Here is a 24,000-nt window from a genome sequence, read left to right as displayed (position 1 = left end):
CTTTACTAAATATACATAATACCTTACCTAACCTGTTGATTCCTTTCCTGAATTAGGAGTAAAAATGAAGAATTAAGTAGTTAAAGGATGACTGACCCTCTACCCTGAGCTTCTGCTTAGTAAATTTATAGGCAGACCCAGACAGACCATGTGGGCAAGAGAACATCCAATTGTAGGAGGGCCACGTGAGCAAGACAGTGTCCCAAGGAAGATCTGGAGAAGTCAGCAGGTCTGCATGCAGTGGAAAGATGATGAAGAATTTGACCTCCCACCTGACGATTAACTGAGATTGTGTCTGCTTCTTTTCTCCTTTAAAAATGGTCATGGCTGAGCAGAACCTTTGGAGGTGGTCTCTGGACGTAAGTCCACCACCTTCCACCATCTTCCCAGATTGCCAGATTTTCTGAATAAAGTACTTTTCTTCTCTACCGAAGCTTGCCCCTCGACTTATTGGCTGAGTGGTGAGCGGACGAACCCATGTTTGGTTACACTAAGCCTAGGGAATATGACCTGGCTGAGGCTACTGAGGCTTTGAGGCCATTTTGGCATCTTTTCTTTTTTGGCATCATCAACTCTCAAGATTATTTAACAAGTTTTGCTCTTTTCTTCATGTGTGTGTTTGTTTCTTCAGCCAGATCGCTCTTAGCTCTCATGGTCCAAATGAACTGGAGACTGCCTCTTTATTGCTTTGCTCAGGGCACTGCTGGCCAGAACACTCATCAATTTCCATGTCTACTGCAGGTCTCGATGGCAGAAGTCTGCAGCAGGGAGAAGACCAGATTCAGCATTCCCAGGACCCCATGGAGAGGGAAGGCCTTCTGGCAGCATACTGGGCTGGCTGGGACCCTGGTGGCCGTTACCGGAAAAATGACCATCCTGCCTCCAGGGCCCTTGGTGTATGCTCCTCTTTTTCTGTCTGCCCTCTACTTCCCTCACTTCTTTCTGGGAAAGAGTCTTTCTGTCAACCAACAAACTCTTCCTGCACACGACAAAGCCCCCTCTGGTCTCAAGCCTTTCAGTGCTTGAGCTGGTCAGCATGAGGTTTCTCTTTCTTTCCCTGCCAAACGTCCCAGTTTGGGTGTGCAATTTCTTAAAAAAACACTTGACAGAGTAAACAACAAAGTGGTAATATTTCATAGAGTTTAAACTTCCTCTGGTCCTGGGTAGAAAGGACTTTTTGGTTTCTTCTTTCTTTTAACCCATTCTCTGCAATCATCTCCCCAAGCTTCAGACACTTGGCACTGGTCCACTGACAGCGCCTTCTGTCTGTCTGAGCACTGATAAAGCCTCGGGTGGGGTGGCTGGCTCTGTGGGGTCCTGTGTGCTTTCAGGGTATCAGAAACTCTTTCTTTTGCATGTCTCTGTTTTCCATTGTGTAACTCCTGGCAGCTGTGTCTCTGCCTGCTGAATGGAATGACTATCCTTTCAGAGGAGAGGATTATAAAAAGAACTCAGCAGAATCTCAAATGCCAGAGTCTCGTGGCTTCTTGTTGAAGACCTTAGATCTGGCTGGAACTTCATACAGGAAGCAAGGCAGTGGGGGGCAGGCTGCAATTGGGCAGTTCTGGCTCTGCGTGTAGTCCACTGAAGTGGGTCATGGGAAAGCTGCCCAAACACTGACCCAGGCAGCCTCGCCCCAGGCAGCCTCTGCATGTGGAATCTATGCAAAGAAGCCTCATTTCCCATTAAGGAATAACAGGTCCTGGGCAATCAGTCCCTTCAACTGTCCTCTCAACATAGGCTATGTGGTGGCAGGAACTTGATGGTGAGCAGGCAGAGACACACCTGAGCTTCTGACCTGGGGCACCTTATTTAACCGCTCAGTTCCGCATTCTTTTCTCCTGAACCAAATGAGCTCATGTAGGAGACAGAGACCAGTTCAGGGCAAACACATGGATGGAGAACATGCTAGAAATATCAGCTGAATCTGAATTCCCCTCTCCTTCTGTCCTGTTTTCACTACAAGCACCATTTCTCTTATGAAGGCATGGGGGGCTGGCTTGGCAAGCACTTTAAGCTGGATAATATGCACCAGCACTGTGAATTCTAAAATAAATATGGTGGGAGCCCTGCCCTCACAGAGGTTTAGTCCTGGTAGATGGAGAGTCACCATGGGGTGGTCAACGTGGGGGAGATGTACACAGGGAGCCCTGAAGAGGCTCTGAACAGGCAGAGCAGATTTTCTGGACGGGGGCATCTAAACCAAGTCACGTACCATTGCTGAAGGCAGATGGTGACCTATGAAAGGTAAAGTCTTGTTAATCAAATCAATTCTTTCCACTTTAACTGTACTGAAAGGAGACTTAAAAAAATCTTCAGAACAACTGAAGCTTGATGACTCCTTCATTCTGCACTAATATCCTTGCCCATTTCTTGATACGTTTTCAATTTACCTTCATGGTAATTTACACTCAAGGAAACTGTCCAAGATCTGCTAAGGGATTCAATAGAATAGGTCATGGAGTTAAACGCTGTGGTGAAACCTAGGGCTTAATTTTATGGATAAAATTTAAATTGCTTAGCTGCTTTTTTGTATTATTCGTGTTAAGACTAATGGCTGCTCAGTGAGTGGGAAGAGATCACTGTAGGAATCTGGGGGCCATCTTGCTATTCTTTAAGCACATCTGGTGAGGCTGTGGACTCTGCCCTCGGGGTTAACAGATCTTGCATTGGGAAGAGATCTGAGCAGCCCACTAGCCCACCTCCACCACTGGGGCTGCTCCTGAAACTGCAGTAGGGGCAAGGAGCCTGAAACTGGAATTCTTCCCAAGATCGACCTTGGGAGGAATGAGGGGTGACAACATTTTACCACCAGCACTTTTTTGGTACTTCTCAAAGTGAGGTCTGCATTGATGTCACGATTAAAAATGCATACGCCACGTTGCACCTGGAAGTGCTCTCTGGTTGTGAGATTTACAAACTCTTTAAGAACTTTCATTTATCCCAAGCATCTCAGGTGAGTCTTAAGCATCAGTGGAGAAGCATGGGTCAGCAGTGGCTGTAGGGGGACCACTTCCTTTCAGTTATTTATGGTGCTCTGATTAACCTAGCTCTAAAGTAACTGAGCTCTAAGGTAAACAAGGACCACTTTGCTATTATGACCAAATGACCAATTTTATGAGTATGGAACAAAAGGATAAAGTTAATTGTATCTCAATTTTAAAAATGTTTAGTTTTTTTTTTTAAAGGATATGTATTTCTTAGGTTGTCAATGTTTTATATAGTTTAATGCAATTTCATTTTGAGGTTGGTTTCTAATGATAGCCTTATTTTACATGTCTAATATATGCATAGGTCAATTCTGATTTATGTAAATTATAGATGATCCTATTCACTTGCAATAATAAGCCATAATTTAGAGTTGCAAAACTAACCTAAAACTAACCATTCTCAGCAAGCACTAAAAAACTAGTCTCTGTGGGGAAACATTTTTCTTAAAAAGTTTTTAATTTCTATTTCCAGTGCTGTTTAGATTAGTGTTTCTGTAGCTCTTCTGTGTAATGGTTAATAGGCACCAGCTGCCCCAAAGAAAAAGGGTTCAGTGATCCAATAGGCTTAGGAAACCCTGGGGAAGACCAAAGTGAAACAGGTTTTTAGTGCAGATTACAGATCCTCTGAGAGACCCTAATATGTGGACATGCATAGTAACTCCAAGAAGGGGATGGAAACCTTAGGATTTGCCAAGCTCATTTAGCTTTCATGGAATGTTCTATTGGATGAGCACTGAGAGGACCACTAGTTGTCAAACACTCAGTTTAACCCACTGGCAAACTATTTCAGGGGAATTATGCTTAGATGTACTGCCGTTAAGACCCTAAGGAAAGTGTATCACAACTGGGAGTGTACATGAAATCACATGAGCAGCCCCCTCAAACACAAACCTCTCACCTGACATTCAAGTTCAAGCACTGATTGAAACTAAGGGAATCACAGTCTACTTGCTCATCACCAACACTCACTGCCACCATTCTCAAATAATGACCAGCACTTCTGACCAACACCACGACTTCTACCACTCCCAACACATTGAAAGGGCCACCAACAGTCTACAAAGACCAACAGGAGCCAATCAAATGTGATATGATTACAATTATTTTGGTTTCAAGTAATAAAATTCTTTTTTATTGACAAATTTGTTTAGTTATCTGGATAATGATTTCAATATAATTACTGGCTTCCTTAGTAATTTTACATCTTTTAGCTTTTTATTTCAAAATAGTTTTAGACATAACAAAGATAGTACCAAGACTTCCCAGACATTCTTCACTCAAATTCTGCTAATGTTAACATCTTATATAAGCACGGTACAGGGATCTAAACCAGGAAGTTAATATTAACTCTATTCACTAATCCACAGGCCACGTTCATACTTCCCTTCTATTGTCCCACAGTTGCATTTTTCTAATGTAGGGTCTGATTCAGGATTTCATGTTGTGTGTGACTGTCCTGTCTCCTTGGTCTCCTCTAATCAGGGACAGTTCCTCAGTCTTTCATGAAAAGGCATGAACAGGTATTTTGTAGAACATCCCTCAATTTGGGATTGTCTGCTATTTTCTTATGATTAAATTGGGCTTATGCACCTTGTTGTTTGTTGTTCAGTCCCTAAGTCGTGTCTGACTTTTTGTGACCCCATGGACTGCAGCACACCAGGGTTCCCTGTTCTTCACCATCTCCCGGAGCTTGCTCAAGCTGTCCAATGAGTCAGTGATGCCATCCAACCATCTCATCCTCTGTTGCTCCCTTCTCTTTCTGCCCTCAATCTTTCCCAGCTTCAAGGTCTTTTCCAATGAGTCAGCTCTTCCAATCAGGTGGTCAAAGTACTGGGGCTTCAGCTTCAGCATCAGTCCTTCCAATGAATATTCAGGACTGATTTCCTTTAGGATTGACTAGTTTGATCTCCATGCTGTCCAGGGGACTCTCAAGAGTCTTCTCCAACACCACAGTTCAAAAGTGTCAATTCTTCAGGGCTCTGCCTTTTTTAGGGTCGAACTCTCGCATCCATACATGACTACTGGAAAAACCATAGCTTTGACTATACAGACCTTTGCCAGCAAAGTGACATCTGCTTTTTAAAACGCTGTCTAAGTTTGTCATACTTTTGTTCCAAGGAGCAATCATCTTTTAATTTCATGGCTGTAGTCACTGCATGAAGTGATTTTGGAGCCCAAGAAAATAAAATCTGCCACTGGAAGGACTGATGCTAAAGCTGAAACTCCAATACTTTGGCCACCTCATGTGAAGAGTTGACTCATTGGAAAAGACTCTGATACTGGGAGGGATTGGGGGCAGTAGGAGAAGGGGACGACAGAGGATGAGATGGCTGGATGGCATCACCGACTCGATGGACATGAGTTTGGGTGAACTCTGGGAGTTGGTGATGGACAGGGAGGCCTGGTGTGCTGCGATTCATGGGGTCGCAAAAAGTTGGACATGACTGAGCTACTGAACTGAACTGAACACTGTTTTCACTTTTCCCCATCTATTTGCCACGAAGTGATGAGACCAGATGCCATGATCTTTGTTTTTTGAACATTGAGTTCTAAACCAGTTTATTCACTCTCCCCTTTCATGGAATCTTAGGTAGGAATGTCTTAGAGATGATGTTGTGCCCTTCTCAGTGCCTAATATCTGGGGTATATGATGTTGATCTGTTTTCATTCTGGTGCTAATATTACCTTTAATACTTGGTTGAGGTGGTGTCTGCCAGATTTCTGCATTGTAAAATTCTTACTTTCTCCTATATATTTGTAATTAATAAAGATCTTGTGGGAAAATGCTTTGAGACTATGCAAATATCATACTTTTGCCCACTAATTCTAGCATTCATTGAGTATTTTGGTGTGTAATACTCATTACTATGATGTTGGCTAAATAGTGATTTTCTATTTCCAACATTCTTTATTAAATAGAATTCTACTGGAAGGAAGAAATGTTGCCTTTCCTGCAATTATGTATTCATTCAATCACTTATTTCTATCAATATGGACTCATGAATACTTCTTTTATTCTATGGGATAGAATCCACTATCATTATTTATTTTGTTCCATAGATTATCCCAGATTTGTCCAATGGAAGCTGCTTTTTTTTATATTTTATTTTATTTTTAAACCTGGAAGCTGCTTTAAATTGGCTTTTTTTTTTTTTTTGTATTTCTGACACTCCCAAGCCAGGCTTCAGCAATATATGAACTGTGAACTTCCAGATGTTCAAGCTGGTTTTAGAAAAGGCAGAGGAACCAGAGATCAAATCGCCAACATCTGCTGGATCATCAAAAAGCAAGAGAGTTCCAGAAAAACATTTATTTCTGCTTTATTGACTATGCCAAAGCCCTTGACTGTGTGGATCACAATAAACTGTGGAAAATTCTGAAAGAGATGGGAATCCCAGACCACCTGACCTGCCTTTTGAGAAACCTGTATGCAGGTCAGGAAGCAACAGTTAGAACTGGACATGGAACAGCAGACTGGTTCCAAATAGGAAAAGGAGTACGTCAAGGCTGTATATTGTCACCCTGCTTATTTAACTTATATGCAGAGTACATCATAAGAAACACTGGGCTGGAAGAAGCACAAGCTGGAATCAAGATTGCCGGGAGAAATATCAATAACCTCAGATATGCAGATGACACCACCCTTATGGCAGAAAGTGAAGAAGAACTAAAGAGCCTCTTGATGAAAGTGAAAGAGGAGAGTGAAAAAGTTGGCTTAAAGCTCAACATTCAGAAAACTAAGATCATGGCATCCGGTCCCATCACTTCATGGCAAATAGATGGGGAAACAGTGGAAGCAGTGGCTGACTTTATTTTTCTGGGCTCCAAAATCACTGCAGACGGTGATTGCAGTCATGAAATTAAAGACGCTTACTCCTTGGAAGGAAATTTATGACCAACCTAGACACCATATTAAAAGCAGAGACATTACTTTGCCAACAAAGGTCCATCTAGTCAAGGCTATGGTTTTTCCTGGGGTCATGTATGGATGTGAGAGATGGACTGTGAAGCAAGCTGAGTGCCGAAGAATTGATGCTTTTGAACTGTGGTGTTGGAGAAGACTCTTGAAGGTCTCTTGGACTTCAAGGAGATCCAACCAGTCCATCCTAAAGGAGATCAGTCCTGGATGTTCATTGGAAGGACTGATGCTGAAGCTGAAACTCTAATACTTTGGCCACCTGATGTGAAGAGCTGATTCATTTGAAAAGACCCTGATGCTGGGAAAAATTGAGGGCAGGAGGAGAAGGGGACGATAGAGGATGAGATGGTTGGATGGCATCACTGACTCGATGGACATGAGTTTGAATGAACTCTGGGAGTTGGTGATGGACAGGGAGGCCTGGTGTGCTGCGGTTCATGGGGTTGCAAAGAGTCAGACACAACTGACCGACTGAACTGCACTGAACTGACACACCCCCATCATTTGTTAAGTATTCCCTTGCTTTCTGGAACCACAAGATATTCAGGCTTGTTTTGTACTTTCTCTGCCCCAACTCTGGAATCATTTTTCCAAGAAGCTCTGATTTCTTTTATTGGAGAATGACACATAGAAAACAAGAAGGCTAGCTGTGCTCACTGCTACTGGAGACTTGTGGTTTCCAGGAACCTCTGAGAAGACACTAGAAATTACACACACACATATGTACACACACCTCACCATATTTATTTCTATAACCATCCATCTGGATATATTAAAAGCCATGAGATCATACTGAATCCTTCCATTCTAGTCCAACACCACAGAGTTCATTCTAGCCTTCCTCTCCTTTCTCTATTTGCAATTCCTTTCTTCAGTACTGAGATACCTGGCTCTCTCACCACAATAATTTACTCATTTGCTTGACCCTAGTATTTGTGTGTGCATGTGCGCTAAGTTGCTTCACCTGTGTCTGAATCTTTGTGACCCCATGAACTGTAGCCTGCCAGGCTCCTCTGTCCATGGGCTTCTCTAGGCAAGAATACTGGAGTGGGTTGTCCTCCTCCAGGGGATCTTCCCAACCCAGGGATCAAACCCACAGTTCTCACTCCTGTGGATTGGCAGGTGGGTTCTTTATCACTAGCGCCACCTGGGAAGCCCCTTAGTATTCACACAGTTTCAAAACTGTTTACCTACACTCCTGTGGAAAACACCTTTTCTAACTAGATAACAATATTTATGTATGCTTTTTTTTTTGTCTTTAGCATTGCAATGTCTAGTCACAATGATGCTTTCGAAGTTATTGAGGTTGGTTCTTTCCTTTCCCATTGGCTTCATTGTGGCTATGTATTCATTTAGTGGAGAAGGAAATGGCAACCCACTCCAGCATTCTTGCCTGGGAAATCCCATGAAAGAGGAGCCTGGCAGGCTACAGCCCAAAGGGTCACAAGAGAGTCTGACACAACTTAGTGACTGCTGTTGCTGCTACTGCTAAGTCGCTTCAGTCGTGTCTGACTCTGTGCAACCCCAGAGAAGGCAGCCCATCAGGCTCCCCCGTCCCTGGGATTCTCCAGGCAAGAACACTGGAGTGGACAACAACAAATTTGTTTATAATAGAGAGAGGCTCATTTGTTACTGCCTGTTTTACACTTAGGTTCCCCCACATCCTGGTTGACCTTAACCACATATTTAGTTTTTGGAATATGAGGTTTCACGGTTCTCAAGAATCAGACTGAAAACAGAGGTATACACTGAGAGAAGGTGGTCTCCTCCCTCATCCTATTTTCTACTCTATTCCCACCCTGTGTTCTTTCCACTCTGGTCCCATTTACCCAGTAGAAGGAACCAACATCATTAGCTTATAAAATCCATTCTTAAATGATTTTGTCCTCTTAAGATTTATTTCCCCTGTAATTATCAGTAACTCATCAATCTCCCCAAGGTCAAACTCTTTCCCAACAACCTCATTTTTAGGAGTATTTATACAGACACATCTTTTCAATGCGTTTTAATTAATGCCCTTTGTGCTGCTGGGAGTGGTACTTTGCTGTCTGTTTTATCTGATGTTGGCCTGGATTTTCTGAATGCGCTTGCATGAGTTCTCTTTACGATCTGCTTAAAAGAGCTGCCAAATGCTGGTGCCTGATTCTCAGTGATCTTTACTTCCCATTTAGAAGACAGAGATGGCTGCAGGTCCTGGCATATTAACCCCGGAGCCGTCTCTTCAGGGAGTTGAAAGTTTGACCTGACTGGCTGGTGTGGCAGTGGCAGCAGCAGGTAGAGACAGCATGGTTTGTCAGGAGATGGGGACCCCTGTGGACAGATGACAAGAGCCCTGGCTATGCATTCTAAGAGTCTGGGGCTTAGTCTTTTATTTGTTGGGCAGGTCACATGTAAAACGTGTCACCTCTCCAGATCTCAAGCTTCCTTGTAGTGGTAAAATGGGAATCTTAACACTCCACAGGGCTGTTTTGAGGATGACATTATTCTATTTGGAAACCCCTGGCATGGAAGCGGTCTATTGAAGGGTGCTGTCACTTCCTCACTTCATCCTTTCATCCACAAACTATGTTGTTTCAATCTTTGTTGTTTTTTAAATTATGCTTTTTGAGATAATTGTAGATTTATAAGTAGTTGTAAGAAATAATGTGGAACAATCCCATGTGCCCTTCACCATTTCCCCAATGATAACATCTTCCAGTATGACGCTTCCTATCACACCCAGGACGTTGGGACTGAGAATGCACTGACCCCATTCAGATTTCACCAGTTCCACACTCACTCACTTGCTCATTTGAGTGCATGTGTGTGCATGTGTTTAGTTCTGTGAAATTTCATCTCATCTGTAGGTTTTGTGTATCCACCGTCAACAGCAAACTACATAATAGCTCCCTCACCCTCAGGAACTCCGTGTTGTGCATTTATCACCACACCCACTTCCCTCTCACTGCCCCCACGCCCTCACGCTAACCCCTGGTAATCACGAGTCCATTCTCATTTATATAATTTTGCCATTTCAAGGATATTACACAAATGGAATCATTTAATATGCAACCTCTTAGGATTGGCTTTTTCCACTCAGCAATACTGCCTGGAGTTGAAACTATGCTAGTGTGGAATTTGGGACAGACTTAGTTTTTGCACATAACCTTGTACAATCTTGCAACAGAAGCAAGCCATACAAGATATATACCTGGACTCTCCTTTATTATGCAATTTTTCTTGTTCTGAATATCCATGACGCTACAGCTGACAAAAACAAAAACTGGTATTTCGGATATTTTCTTAAATCTCTTAAGCTAAAATCACATGCAAGAATAGCCTTTGCAGCTATTAATTTTGACCCCTTTTAGATTGGTATGAAAATCTGTGTTGAAGCAGCAAACCAATGAATGCTGCCTTTTGGATATTATGTTTCATTTTTAGTTAAACACTTCCCTGGTATATTCATTTATCATGCTCTTGTGCTCGGTCACTAAGTCGTGACCAACTCTGCAATCCCACGAACTGTAGCCCACCAGGTTCCTCTGTTCATGGGATTCCCCAGGCAACAATACTGGAGGTTGCCATTCCCTTTTCCAGCAGATCTTCCTGACCCAGGGACTGAACCCACGTCTCCTGAACTGGCAGTGGATTCTTTACCACTGAGCCACCAGGGAAGTCATATTCATTTATATCATCTAACATGTGGCACACTGTTGTCGTATGCATAATTTTGTGATCTTTTGCCTATTTCCTTATTGGACTGTTTGTGTTTTTATTAAATTTTGAGAATTCCTTTTTTTAAAGTGGGGTAAAATTGTTATATAACATCATCAAAGTTGTTGTGCAAATAGTTTGTTTCTTCTTATACTAAGTCTATTCTATGATCTGGGTGTATCCCAGTTTAAGTGTCCGCCCCTTGAAAGATACCTGGACCGTCTCCAGTTTTTAGTTATTGTAAATGAAGCTGTAACGAACGTCTGAGTACAGGTTTTGTGCAAACATGAGTTTTCATGTCTCTGGGATAAATGCCCATGAGTGCAACCGCTGGGTTATATGGTAGTTGCACTTTTAGTTCCACAGGAAACTGCCAAACTGTTTTCCAGAGTGGTTGAGCCATTTTACATTCCCAACAGCATTTACAAATGGTCTTGTTCTCTGCATTCTTTCAAGCATTTAGTGTTGTCATTATTTTTTATTTTAGCTATTTTGATAGGTGTATGATAATACCCTTTTATGTTTATAAAGGAGTTACATTTCCCTAATGACTAATGTTGCCAAACACCTTTTCATGTGTTTATTTGCCATCCGTATATCCTCTTCAGTGAAATGTGCCTTTGTGTCTTTGGCCCATTTCCTTATTAGGGTGTTTGTGTTTTTATTAAATTTTTAGAATTCTTTTTCCTAAAGTGAGTTGAAATTGGTATATAACATTATATTAGTCTCAAGTGTACAACATAATAATTTGGTATTTGTATACACTACAAAATGATCACCACAGTAAGTCTAGTTACCATCCATCATACAATTGGCCCCCTTCCCCATTTAGCAGCCCCTTCAAACCCCTTCCCCCCGGTAACCACTAATCTCATCTCGGTATCTATGAATTTGTTTTTGTTTTGTCTGTTCCTTTGTTTTGTTTTTATAGATTGCACATATAAGTGAAATCATATGGTACTTGTCTTTCTCTGTCTGACTTATTTCACTTAGCATGATACCCTCTAAGTCTATCCATGTTGTTGCAGGTGGCAAGATTTTCTTGTTTATGGCTCAGTTAATAGTCCATTGTGTATACATATTACTTCTTCTATATCCATTTATCTATACATGGGCACTTAGGTTATACCCATATCTTGACTATTGTAAATAATGCTGCAATGAGGATATATCTTTTAAAATCAGTGTTTTCATGTTCTTTGGAGAAATACCCAGAAGTGGAATAGCTAGGTCATATGATAACTCTATTTTTAGTCTTCTGAGGAACCTCCAAACTTTTTTTTTAATAGTGACTGCACCAATTTACATTCCCACCAACAGGGTACTGGGGTGAGATTCTTTATATATTCTGTACACTAGTTTTTTGTGGGCTTTGTGGTTTGCAATTTCAACTCCTTTTGAAGAATCAAGCAGCAAAAAATTAAACAAAAAATATTGATTTGTTTTAGTTTTCTATCTGTTTGGGGAAAGGAGAAGAGTGTGGGGAATGAGGGGGGAAAGTGGGAGGCATTTCATGGTTTATGAGGATATGAGCAATGGCTCCCATTTTTCACAGCATGTACACATGAACTGCAGTGAGGCAGATGGAAACCAGAATGCGGGCAGTCAGGCAGTGTCTGAGGGCCCGATATGAAGCACACTCACAGGTAAGGCTCTGTTCACCCCCTACCCTGGCACAACCAAGTCTGGCACGAGAGTCCATGCTGTGGAAACTGCCCACTTAGAGACTCTTTCAGGATAAGGAAAATGCTGATTTGTTATTAAATCAGAAAAGCATCTCCTCTTGAAAGAATGTGAAACCCTTAAAGCCTCACAAGATAAGGAACAAATTATCTTGGTTCCAAACAATTGCTGGAGTAATTCAACATTCTTAAATCTATCTTCTCCAGAAAAATCTCTTAAATTAGAAATGTGAAAATGAAGAGTTTTTCAGACCAGGCTGGAGGACTGCCCATGAATATATATTAAAATCACTCTATCTGATTAATAAGTGTCCATGTGAGCCCAAGATTAAGATAACATGCTGAGCTTATATAATATTTACTCACTGTCTGATGATATCTCCAAAAGCCCAGAAGACCCAGATCTGGGGTTGCCGCTGCCTTAAATAGAATTATTATAGCTTAATTTCCCTCTTTATCTCAGATTGTAATGTACCAGTGTATCATGGTGCATTTAATTCTCTCTATATTCATTGTGTAATAGAGGATCAACATTAAAGTCACAGGGGTAGCACACTGGACACTGACCAGACATTTTTATTTAACACAGAAAAATGCTGGTGTAAATGATATTGAAATAAATATGCTCTGACTTAAAATGCAAGTTCCTGAAAGGAAATCCTGGGAGCCATAAAATACCTTTCCCCTCCTCAAGGTTGTCCAAAGGGAAAAAAGTCAGACAAGGCTTTCAACCGGGTTGTTATCTTTATGATGCAATTTAATCTGGGATGCTACAAACACGCGGGGCAGGATCGTTAAGCAATAACATCATAAAATATCAAGAAGGGACTAAAGAAAACAGGAGAAACTGTTTTGCGGTTTTCTCACTTCCACGCAAAGATGTGAGAATATTATGTTAACCTGTCTGGTGACCACAGGGAACTGCTCTGAGCCTGCACTGGGTGGGGCCTGCTCAGATGCAAGCAGAGAGACCAAGTGTATTGGGTTTGTCATGTGGGTTAGACCCTTCACGTGTGTCATCTCATTTAGGCCTTTTGATAAATAACTTTTAAGATTAGGAGACATTTTCCTCATTTATCTGTTTATTCATGTAATTAATACACTGTTTTATATCAATATAGATTCAAGGACTGTTACTTTATTCAATAAGTTATAATGTTTAACTTCATTATTTGTTTTTATGCTCAAATTATCCTATATTTTATCAGTGGGAACCCCTTCAAGCTGGCTCTTGTGTGCCATGGACATTTAGACATGTCCCCATTATTGAAGTACTTTCAGATTTTCTGGTACCACAGGATGTTCCAAGTTAAACATCTTCCTTGCCCCAGCCCCAGAACTGACCGTTTTTCCAAGGAGAGCTTTTCATACAGGATAGTATTTAGAAACCAAGATTAGAAATGTTAGATGGTACTATTGCTACTGGAGTATAATTATTTCTGACCCTCTCAGCATATAGGAATAAGCTACAGATGTATATGTATGTGCGTCTGTATGCATACTGACAAGACATATCTGTTTATCTATCTAATCTAGTTTACCTATCTATCCATGAATTCACATTAATACCTTCAATGGCAATCCCACACCTCGAGGGTATTTCTAAGTTCCTTCTGTTCTATCTGTAACTCCATTGTTCAAGAGAAGCCTGACTTTCATTATCCATAAGATATTTAATTATTAATCCTAGGATACCTAGGATTGGGCTTCCCTCACAGCTCAGTTGGTAAAGAATCTGCCTGCAATGCAGGAGACCTGGGTTTGATCCCTGGGTTGGGAAGATTCCCTGGAGAAGGAAATGGCAACCCACTCCAGTATTCTTGCCTGGAGAATCCAATGGACAGAAGAGCCTGGCAGGCTACAGCCCATGGGGTCACAAGAGTCTGATACAACTTTGTGACTAAACCACCACCAGGATACCTAGAAAAGAGTTTTAGACTGTTAGCCCATAACTCAGGGAGAAAGAAATCTACTTATTACAGTTGAATATTTGTTTACATTTGATTTTGTGATCCCAAGCAATGCGGCAACCAACCATCTTTTAAACATAAAGCTCATATTTGCAGCTTTTCTTGAGAAATCAGAAGGTATGGCTCTCCCCACCTTTGGACAGGGCATGAGTGCTTTCCCAGGGTTTGATGTCTCCCCTACAAATAATCCCTTCTTGCTCTTGCACATTCAAACCCCACGTCACCTGGACCTCTGCCATTCCTGGAAGGACTGTCTCCACCACTGCCTCCTTTTCCTCTCTCTCATTCCCTCCTTTCTGGTGGTCAGTGCTGCCACTCCAATAAAAGCATTCACAAAGAACTGGCTCCATGCTGCTAACCCCATATACATGATTTTTTCAGCTTTGTTTAACTTGACCCCTTAGTAGCACTGACACGGGATGCCCCATCTTTCCTGTGACAAAACTGCTCTGGTTCCTTCCCACTTGGTGGCCTCCTCACTCTCCTGCACAAGCTCACCCTCCTTTGTTCATTTCAGCTCAGTTCAGTCGCTCAGTTGTGTCCGACTCTTTGTGACCCCATGGACTGCAGCACACCAGGCCTCCCTGTCCATCACCAACTCCCAGGGTCTACTCAAACTTATATCCATAGTTAGTGATGCCATCCAACCATCTCATCCTCTGTTGCCCCCTTCTCCTCCTGCCTTCCATCTTTCCCAGCATCAGGGTCTTTTCCAGTGAATCAGTTCTTGGCATCAGGTGGCCAAAGTATTGGAGTTTCAGCTTCAGCATGAGTCCTTCCAATGAATATTCAGGGCTGATTTCCTTTAGGATGGACTGGTTGGATCTCCTCACAGTCCAAGGGACTCTCAAGAGTTTTCTTCAACACCACAGTTCAAAAGCATCAATTCTTCGGCACTCAAGCTTTCTTTATAGTCCAACTTGCACATCCATACTTGACTATCGGAAAAATCATAGCTTTACTAGATGGACCTTGGTCGGCAAAGTAATGTCTTTGTTTTTTAATATGTTCTCTAGGTTGGTCATAGCTTTTCTTCCAAGGAGCAAGCATGTTTCAATTTCATTGCTGCAGTCACGAGCTGCAGTGATTTTGGAGCCCAAGAAAATAAAGTCTGTCACTGTTTCCGTTGTTTCCCCATCTATTTGCCATGAAGCAATGGGACCAGATGCCATGATCTTAGTTTTCTGAATGTTGAGCTTTAAGCCAACTTTTTCAATCTCTTTTTTCACTTTCATCAAGAGGCTCTTTAGTTCATCTTTGTTTTCTGCCATAAAGGTGGTGTCATTTGCATATCTGAGGTTGTTGATATTTCTCTCAGCAGTCTTGATTCCAGCTTGTGCTTCATCCAGCCTGGCATTTCACATGATGTACTCTGCATATAAGTTAAATAAGCAGGGTGACAACATGCAGGCTTGACGTATTCCTTTTCCTATTTGGAACCAGTCTGTTGTTCCATGTCCAGTTCTAACTGTTGCTTCTTGACCTGCATACAGATTTCTCAGGAGGCAGGTGAGGTGGAGTGGTATTCCCATCTCTTTAAGAATTTTCCACAGTTTGTTGTGATCCACACAGTCAAGGGCTTTGGCATAATTAATAAAGCAGAAGTAGATTTTTTTTTCCCCCTGGAATTCTCTTGCTTTTTCGATGATCCAACGGATGTTGGCAATTTGATCTCTGGTTCCTCTGCCCTCCTTTGTGGGGCTGCTAAATGTTGTGGCCCCCTGGAGTTTACGCCTCCTATGGCTCTCTCTGTGATCTCACTTACCCCAATGGGTATCTTCATTTATAACATACAGGGAACTTGCAAACGTCCATCTCCACGCCTGTTTTCTCTGAGTTCTAGTCACTGCCTTCTCTCAGATGTTTCACAAGTCTCTCAAAGTCAACAGATATGAAGCTGAACTTGTTCCTCCCCAAGTCTGCTCTACCTCCAGAAAGACTCTTTCTGCTGTGGTGGCGCTTTCTCTATTCCCCAGACCCAATCCATTAAGAGGTCAGCTTGAATCTCTAATGATCTTCCTCATCTGCCAACTTCTTTTCATTGCCATGTCACCCTCTCATCCAAAGTGTTGCTCCAGTGGCTCGCCTCCCTTCCCTAGCTCTACAGTGTAGTATGTGGTGTGTGTGTGTGGGGCGGGGGCGCAGCCAGAAAGAGGAGGGAGGGAAATGCAGATTTTCTCACAGCTCTTAGGATGAAAAGAAGACTGCTCAACAACGGCCTGCAAGGCCCTCATGTTTCCTGACCTCCTACAGCACTCCCCTCTGTTCTTGCTTCTCAGCTATCGCATCTGTTCATCCCTCAGTGGGCAGCCATGTCCTCTTCCCCATGGGGCATTTGTACATGGGCTTTCTTGGTCAAAGAATGCCCTTTTCTTGCATCCCCTAACCCCAGCCAACTCAATTTCAACCTAAAATGTGCCTCACTATTCTTCTCCAGCTCAGTCCTTCCATTTTCAGCAACACTTTCCCTGGACTCGCTGTCTGTGTCTAGCTGCCTCCCTGTTTACACTGATAGCATTAGGAACTTGGCTCAAAGGCATTTTTACCTCTGTGGGATCTGATTAACACCTGCTTTCCTGTTACAGACTGAATACCTCTGTCCCCTCCCTAATTCATATTTGGGACCCTACTCTCTGATGTGATGATATTAGGAGATGAGGCCTTTGTGAGAGTCACGAGGGTGGGGCCCTCATGACTGGGATTCATGCCCCTATAAGAGTCATGAAAGAGCTTGCTTTCTCTCTCTGCTCTCTTCCATATGAGGACATGATGAGAAGTTGGAGTCTGCAATTTTGAAGAGGACTCTCAGCAGAACCCAATCATGCTGGCATCTTGATCTCAGATTTCCAGCCTCCAGACTGTGAGAAGTAAATTTCTCTTGTTTACAAGCTACCCAGTCATGGCATTTTTGCTTATAGCAGCCTAAACTGACCAAGGCACTCCCCTAGGGCCACAGGGTCCACTCTTGTTATCTCTGCTTCTAGCACAGTTCCCAGCAAGACATGTGCTCAAGAAGCTTGTTGAGTAAATGGAGACAACATGATGTGGTGGCTACAAGCACAAACTCTGGGGAAGACTGGCTCTACCCTGTGTGTGATGTCAGGCAAGTCACTCAAATTCTCTGAGCCTCAGCTTCCCCATCTGTTAAACAGGGAGAGTGGCAGCACTCACCTCATAGGGCTGTTATGAAGATTCAATGATCTTTGTTTAAATGTAATGCATTCAGAATACTACCTGACAAATAGTAAGGATGATGTGTGTTTGTTAAACATGTAAAATGGACAGGTACTAAATAGTCATTGAATGAATAAGTATTAATGAACCAGAAAGAAAATATGATTTAAAAAAAGAAATACAAGTGGGGTGTTGCTCACATATAGGTCAATGGCCAAATTGTGTTGACTAGAAATAACAAACCAAGTAACAGAAAACAAGACTTAAATTTGATTCAACCTGCATTTGTAAGTCTGTGACTACATGCTGGGAAAACAACTTCTTGCAACTGGGAATACATCCGACATCTTAAGAGAAATGGGGACTCAGATTCTTAATATATTCAATGAAAGCTTTAGGTATGCCTGATGCTATTGACTAGTCATAGGTAGGGCTGAATTATTTCTGTCAAAAATCAGCAAAACAAGAATAAAACTCCCAAATGAACTTTTTATAAACCACCCACAGCTACCACACAAATTCATCCATCAAAGGTTTGAGAATCTTCTTTGAGAGGTCCCCATGCAGCACCTAGTGCAAGGCAAGAAAGCACCGTGACTAGAAGACAACACTATAAAACACAGAAATCACACATTCCTACCAGCCCTTATCATATTCTTGAACATTCTTTCAAGTAAAGCAATATTAAAAAATAATATCTGGTTCATCATTTCTTCCTTTGAGCATGTATGACTTTGTCAGGGTATTAACAATGAAAACCTTCAGGTCTAGTTTTCATCCAATGTATAATTTTTTTTTTCACTATAAAGGGGTGTATTATCATAGGACTAAAGACAGTTAAAAAGTTTTTGATATAGTGTTTCTGTCAGTTTTTAAGGTTTTGTTGTTGCTTTGGGGGAAAAAAAAAAAGGAAGGACAGTTGTGGTATTAAGAAAGGGTGCTTGGCAAAGGGGAAAGAGCTCAAAACAACAAAGTAATTAGAGCTACTGCAGCAAACTAGGAAGACACTATTAGTTTCTACTTAAAGGTACTACATAAATTGCTTTAGCTTGTTTAGTTCAATTTATATGCACACAATATCGAATTAAAATTGTGAGTTGTTTCAGTGAAAATGCACCAACAGAAGGGAGATTTCATTTTCTTCATGAAAAAAGAAAGTCAGCTGTGAGGCCAGATTTTCATCCAGCCTTAATTGTGAGCTGATTCTGATTGAGAGAAAAGGCTCTGCTTAAATATTTGTCCCAGGAGAGACAAAGGGTTGGGTGAAGACTTGGTGCACAGTTCTGCTGGCTGTGGGAGGCTGCAGCCAGCAACTGGGGCTGAGAGTCGGGGAAACCGAAGCCAAGCTGTGCAGAGAAGAAATTCACACCACACACCGAGACCTGGTCCTCCCTACCTTACCAGCCTCATCTCCCTCCCACGTGCTGGAACGAGATTCTCTTCCACCTCCACATTTTACCTGTGCTGCTTTCTCTGCAGACAGTGCCCTCTAAACAGTGCTTGGCTAAGTCTCTTATGTTCTTTAAGACTTTGGTGTCACCCTCCAAAAAGCTCTCTCCAACCCTCAGGTGGGAGACATCTCTCCTCTGCACCTAGTGCCACAGTCATGTATTTCTCATCACTTATGCTGTGTATCCAGTTTGGGCAGGAGATGCAATTTAATCAATTCTATTTCTAGCAACAGTGCCTGGCGTGAAGAAGACACAGTCGGTATCTGAATAATGTTGAAAGATGTCAACCTGCTGGGTAACACGCAAAGACAGCCAGCAGAATCCATTCTGGATTTTCAATAATGACTGGGTACTTTCTATGGAGGAATGATTGAGAATAAAGGCAAAAAGATGCTTGAGGTCCTACGTGAGGCCCCTCTACCTATTAATACCTTAAATAATAGGGTTCAGGTTAGTCTAATTTGTCTCCCACCCACTTCCCTGTTTTGGGTCATGCTTTTGGTAGTGTCTTATTTAAAAAATTTTTTTATTAAACATCAGGTCACAAAGATTTTCTATGTTTTCTTCTAGTTATAGGTTTTTACATTAAAGTTTATGATCCATTTTGAGTTAGCTTTTATATATGGTACAGGCTTTGGGTTGAATGTTTTCTCTGGGGCGAGGGTGACAGATGAATATTCAGTAGTTCCACACCTATTGGTGAAGGTGAAAGAGGAGAGTGAAAAACCTGGCTTAAAACCCAACATTCAAAAAACAAAGATCATGGCATCTGGTCCTATCACTTCATGGCAAATAGATGGGGAAAAAGTGGAAACGGTGGCAGACTTCCTTAGGCTCCAAAATCAATGTGGATGGTGACTGCAGCCACGAAATTAAAAAATGCTTTCTCCTTCGAAGAACTGCTATGACAAGCCTACACAGGGTTTTGCCAAGAAAGGTCCCTATAGTCAAAGCTATGTTTTTTCCAGTAGTCATGTATAGATATAAGAGTGGGATCATAAAGAAGGCTGAGCACTGAACAATGATACTTTTGAACTGTGGTGCTGGAGAAGACTCTTGAGAGTCCCTTGGATAGCAAGGAGATCAAACCAGTCAGTCCTGAAGGAAATTAACCCTGAATATTTATTGGAAGGACTGATGCTGAAGCTGAGCTCCAATACTCTGGCCAGCTGATGCAAAGAGCCGACTTATTGGAAAAGACTCTGATGCTGGGAAAGATTGAGGGCAAGAGAAGGGGGTGACAGAAGATGAGATGGTTGGATGGCATCACTGACTCAATGGACATGAGTTTGAGCAAACTCAGGGAGATAGTGAAGGACAGGGAAGCCTGGCATGCTGCAGTCTATGTGGTCACAGAGAATCGGACACAACTTAGTGACTGAACAACAATTTTTTGAAAAGATTATTCTTTCTCTTCTGCATTGTCCTTTGCAATTTTGTCAAAAAATCAATTGTCTATGTCAGTGGGGAGAAAAATTTGGTGTTTTCTATTCTGTAACATCGATCTATTTAACTATTTTCACAACAATACCACACTGTAACAAGTACTGTAACTTTATAATTAGTCTTAAAATCCAGTAACTTAATCTCCCAACTTTGTTATTCTTTTTAAAAATTATTTTTGTGCATTTCCATATTAATTTTACAATTAGCTTATCATTTTTTACCAAGAAAAGCTTACTGGGGTTGAGTTGAATCTATAGGTAAATTTGGAGAAAATTGAAATTTTAACACTGTTGAGTTTTCCAACCCACAAAACAAGGCATGTCTCTCTATTTTAATAAGGTTGTCTTTATCTCAACAATGTTTTGTTGCTTTTAGCATATAGGTCTTGTATACTTTTGCTGGATTTATCTCTATTTATTTTTTCTATGCTATTGGGAATGGCAACCCACTTCAGTATTCTTGCCTCTTCTTCATATCTTCTGCTTCTGTTAGGTCCCTACCATTTATGTCCTTTATTAAGCCCATCTTTGCATGAAATGTTCCCTTGGTATCTCTAATTTTCTTGAAGAGATCTCTGCTGAAGAAGAGGTGGCAAGACTACACAGAAGAACTGTACAAAAAAGATCTTCATGACCCAGATAATCATGATGGTGGGCTCACTCACCTAAAGCCAGGCATCCTGGAATGTGAAGTCAAGTGGGCCTTAGGAAGCATCACTACGAACAAAGCTAGTGGAGGTGATGGAATTCCAGTTGAGCTATTTCAAATCCTGAAAGATGATGCTGTGAAAGTGCTGCACTCAATATGCCAGCAAATTTGGAAAACTCAGCAGTGGCCACAGGACTGGAAAAGGTCAGTTTTCATTCTTCTTAGATTATGATGTATATTCTAAATCAAAGTATATTCTGATTCTATTTTATCTCCTTTGAATCCTTATGAGTTAAAACTGTTTGCCTTTTTTTTAGTGGTTGCATTAGGGTTTATAATATGTATCTTTACCTTATTTCAGTCTACCTGTAAGTGATATTATATCACTTCATGTATAGAATAGAAACCTTACAATAGTATTCTTTTATTACTCCCCTCCCAGTTTTTTTTTATACTGTTGTCATAAATTTTACTTCTACATGTTATAAACTCCATAACACATTGTTAGTTTTGTTTAAATGGTCAATTATCTTTTAAAGAAATTTAAATAATAAACAACTTATATAATTGCCCATGTAGTTATCAATGCTCTGTATTCCTTTGTGGGGATCCATTTTTCCATTTGGTATCATCTTCCTTCTGCCTAAAGGACTTTGGTATCTCTCATGGTGCAGGTTTGCTGGTGGTGACATCATCCAGATTCTATAGATTTGAAAATGTTTTTACTTTGTTTTGAAAGATATTTTTGCCAGATATAGAATCCTAGATTGACAGGTTTTTTTCCTTCAGTACTTTAAAGATCTTTTCCACTGAACTCCCTTATGCTGAATTCAGAAGCAAGAAATTTACTATCTTCCTTATTTGTTCTTCTGTAGCTGCCACTCCAGGACTCTTGCCTGGAAAATCCCATGGACGGAGGAGCCTGGTAGGCTGCAGTCCATGGGGTTGCTGAGGGTTGGACACGACTTCACTTTCACTTTCACTTTTCACTTTCATGCATTGGAGAAGGAAATGGCAACCCACTCCAGTGTTCTTGCCTGGAGAATCCCACGGTTGGGGGAGCCTGGTGGGCTGCCATCTGCGGGGTCACAGAGTCGGACATGACTGAAGCGACTAAGCGACTTAGCTGTAGCAGCAGCTGCCTTTAAGGTTTTCTCTTTATTATCTGTTTTGAGAAATTTGATTATTATATACCCTGGTGTTGTTTTCTTCATGTTTCTTGTGCTTGCGGTTTGTTGAGCTACTTCATGAAATCTGCTTTCATCAAATTTGAAAACATTTCAGTGATTACTTTTTCAAATATTTTTCCTGTTCTTCCTGTTTTTTTCCTTCTATTGAACTAGTTCAATTACAAGTATATTAGGATGATTTAAATTATCTTGTACTCTTTTCTTTCTTTTTAAAAATTCTTTTTTCTCTTTATGTTTCATTTTGAATTGTTCCAGTTTGGATGGGTAGTTTTATCTTCATGTTCACTAATTTTTCTTCTGCAACGTTTAATCTGTTGTTAATCCTAACCAGTTTAATTTTCATCTCACATCCTGTAGTTTTAATCTCTAGATATTTGAGTCTTTTTTATATTTTCCATGTCTCTACTTAATTTTTGAACATATGTAACTATAGTAAATTTTAAGATCCTTGTCTGCTAATTCTAACATCTGCATCAGTTTTGGTTCAATTTTAATTGATTGATTTTTCTCCTCATTATGGATGTGAGTATAGATTTCAATTATTTTTTTCCACAGAAAACCAAACTGCCCTCCAAAAATGTTTTATCATTTCCCATCACTACCAATACATGGGAGTGTTCGTTTCCCTCCCTCTCCTGCCAACTGAATTTGACAGCCTTTAATCTTTGTCAGTCTCACACTATTTACTCCTAAAACAGATACTTATTTTTCTAATTAAAAACTTTTTTTGGCTGCACTATGCAGCATGTGGATAGTTCCCAGACCAGGGATTGAACCCATGCCCATTTTAGTTCCCAGACCAGGGACTGAACCTGTGCCCTCTGCAGCATAAGTGTGAAGTCAACCACTGGACTACCAGGGAAGTCCCACAAGAGATATTTATTGAGCACCAACTATAAGCCTAGTGACAGATGGTGGCAATTGTGTAGTGTTTAAGCAGTCATAGTAGCTGCCCACATGGTGCTTATTATCTTGTGGTGCTTACTTTTTTATTTGCATTTCATTGATTATTAGCAATCATAGTTGAGAAATTTTTCTCAAGTTTATTGTCCAGTTATATTTCTTCTTTGCATATGGCTTACTAATGTTTACTGATCAGTTTCAAGTGAATTGTTTGGATTTTTACTCTTATGTAACAGCTATTCATTTACTAAGAATAAATATTTCACTTTTTGAATAATTAAAAATATCTTATAAACAATGATTTTTTAAAATAAATTAACATTTGTATGCAATTTCTTTGAAGAAATGGTTTACATGTTACTCAAACATTTTTTTCTATATTGAAAGTAAACAGAAATTGATTTTGGTATTAAAAACATGGCCCTTAAAGACAAACATTTTTGAGCAATGCAAAAATACAAAACACATATATGAATACATAAGATATTGTGTTCTTGCTCAGTCATATCCAGCTCTTTGTGACCCCATGGACTGTAGCCTGCCAGGCTCCTCTGTCCATGGGATTTTTCAGGCAAAAATTATGGAGCGGGTTGCCATTTCCTCCTCCAGACATAAGACAGACAAAAACACATAATGAATAAAACTTTCATATGTATCTGACATCAACAAATAAATGACTTACAGTCTTTAAAAATAATCAAGCAGATCCCAAATGCCATTTTACTCTTTTAATAATGAAATGGAAAGTCAAAGAGATGAAACATTCATAGATTAAACATTTCCAGCTGATTAGATATTTCTGGCAAAGCCATGCCATCTGTATTAGAAATGCCCTATATACAAGACTTAATTTGTAATTGTCTAAGATCTATTCTTTCGAAGGAGAAAATGTCAAAATCCCCATTATAGAATATTTGCTTACCCACTGAAG

The 24,000-nt window shown here is 40.8% G+C and overlaps 1 pseudogene; it reads right to left on the bottom strand.

Annotated features, from left to right (window-relative positions):
• LOC102401361 overlaps positions 1-24,000 on the bottom strand; it is a 170,823-nt pseudogene that overhangs the window by 85,597 nt on the left and 61,226 nt on the right.

Source organism: Bubalus bubalis, chromosome 1, assembly GCF_019923935.1.
Source record: "Bubalus bubalis isolate 160015118507 breed Murrah chromosome 1, NDDB_SH_1, whole genome shotgun sequence".
NCBI classification, from domain to species: domain Eukaryota; kingdom Metazoa; phylum Chordata; class Mammalia; order Artiodactyla; family Bovidae; genus Bubalus; species Bubalus bubalis.
Note: the sequence above shows the minus strand (reverse complement) of the source record. Positions and strands in the feature narration are given on the sequence as shown.